The following is a 2453-nucleotide window of genomic DNA, read 5'->3' on the forward strand; positions in this document are numbered from 1 at the left end:
TCATTTTGAAGGGAAGAAGATATATAAGTTGATTAAACACAATTTTTATTAGAGGAATATGAAGGTTGATATCTCTCGAGTATTATAAATCATGCGAGCTTTATCAGTGAGTAAAGGTGCCACGGGAGAAGTCTAGCGGACTTTTGCAACCTTTACCTATTCCTCAGAGCCGTTGGTGTAGTACCTCTATGGACTTCATCACTTGTTTGCCACAAACATAGAGGCAAAAGGAGCAAGTATGAGTCATAGTGGATTAGTTGACGAAGTATGTGCAGTTGTTAGCTCTTTGGAAGACTGCCACTACCTTAGACTTAGCTACGGTCTACTTGGAGAAGGTTTTTTCTGATTTTGGTTTGCCAAAGGACATCATTAGTGCTTGAGATTCAAAGTTCATAAGTGGATTTTTGAAGAGTTTTGTGAAGGTTATGCAAGTGACTTTAAAACTCTCATGTGAAGATCATCCTTAGACGGATGGGCAAACTAAGTGTGTGAATCAGGTGGTGGAGGATATACTATGTTGTGGCGTTAGTCAAAGGCAAGGACAGTGGGATTTATATCTTTTGTTGGTGCAATTTGCTTACAACAATAGCCAACACAGTGGAACCAAGTTAAGTCTTTACTTTGCCATGTTTGGAATGCATCCCTGAACAACAGTGGAGTTGGGATTGCATTTGCATAAGGATGTTCAAGACAAGCTTGGTTCAAAGGCAACTGACCTAGCCACAGAACTTAATGAGATTCTAGTGATGTGCAAATGGAATTTGTAGGTAGCTCAAGATAGAGCGGAGAAGTTTGTTAATGAGCATCGCCAATTCCGGGAATATAAGGTGGGTCATTTTGTCTTCATGCAAGTGATCTTTCCGTCAAATGAGCGGTGGAACACATTAGTGCCTTTATGGATAGGGAAGAGTGACAAACTTTCCCATTAATATGCTGGTTCATATGAAATGCTGGAATGCGTTCATAAAGCGGCTTATTGAGTGTGACTACCAACTAGGGTGAAAATTCATCCGGTATTTTATGTCAGCCAGTTAAAAGATGTACTATCTCAGAGTGACAGGTCTAATGCCTCCTTGATGTATACAGCTATGGAAGATGGACTAGGAGCTTGAGCAGGGTTCCCTAAAAAGGGTGATCACTAATACAACTCATCTTTGGGACAAAGACTTTATTGGGGGGCGGGGGGGAAGAATTGTTAAGTGCCAACTTTGACCATGTGGTCAACATTAGTCAAAGGGAGGCTTAAAGGTATATTAGGCATGTTAGGGTGAAGTACTTAACCTACCTTATGGCTCATAGTGGAGTGGTGGCATAGAGGAGCTTTTGAGGTAGCTCAGGGTGGTTGGGTGGTGAGGAACCTCAAGAGGTGGCATAGCATAGGCTAGAGAAACTAAATCATTGTTGTTTTGCACCGGATCATAATATTGATATTGGAGCCCAACTCAATTCTCATGGCTGACGAGTGGGGCAAAAATATTCTGAAGGAATATTCAATATGGTGGATCTAGAGGGAGAATTAAGGTTTGGTAGACCCTAAGAGAAGGACCATAGTGACCAGAGGGTGGCCTAAGTATGATCGTGGGCGATCATTCCCTAACAAGGGGAGGATTGTCAAGCACCAAGTCAGGATAATAGGATAAAGAAAGGGCCCTGCAATCAAGTGATCAAGAGTGTAAGGGATAGGATCCTAACAGTTTATGTCAGTGGGAAGTTTTTTTCCAAGGAGTCGGCTGAATATGATGTAATATCCACTCTAGTAGTCTTCACTATTTGCATATTCAAAAAATTCTCCTGATAGAGCTGGAAACATGCTGGCACTTTAAAGTTCGTGCATTACTGGAGTCTTGGTTCTAATTGAGATAATCAAGATAGTGAAACTAAAAAAATATTTAGTGAGCTATTTGCAGAATGATAAGATCAGGGATTTTGAAAAGTTCTGTCGCTCAAATGTAAGCTTCTTTGTTTTCATTGTTGCAAAGTGCAAAGATCTGAGTCAATTTTTAAAAATTCAATTTGAGTCAGCTGAAAAAGAGGACAAGGAGCACAACAAGAAGCAATGATGAGAAACTATACAATTTGAAAGGATGGCACGTTCCACTATTTATCAACCTTTTTTTCCATCTTCCCTCAAGCGTAGGATCATGGAAAATCTCTAATTCTGTGCAATACTCGTTGACATTTTCGTGCTGAAAACCATATCTTGCTGCAGGGGAACAGCTTGAAAAGCCTGACATAAACTTTAAACGGCTAGTATCCTTAAGACAACTCTATATTAAGGACAAGAAGCTTAAATCCTTGCCCAGCTCTGTAAGCTAAGAAGGTAAGTCTTTATGATTGATCATCCATTTATTTTCTATCCTAATCCTTTAGTGCTGTGAAGGGTATGAAACAATCTTCATCACCTTCCTACAGCACTCTAGAATTTGAATATTGAGATGCTTTTCAGATATCAC

This window comes from Selaginella moellendorffii, unplaced genomic scaffold (genome assembly GCF_000143415.4).
Source record: "Selaginella moellendorffii unplaced genomic scaffold, v1.0 SELMOscaffold_177, whole genome shotgun sequence".
In the NCBI taxonomy this organism is placed as follows: Eukaryota; Viridiplantae; Streptophyta; class Lycopodiopsida; order Selaginellales; family Selaginellaceae; genus Selaginella; species Selaginella moellendorffii.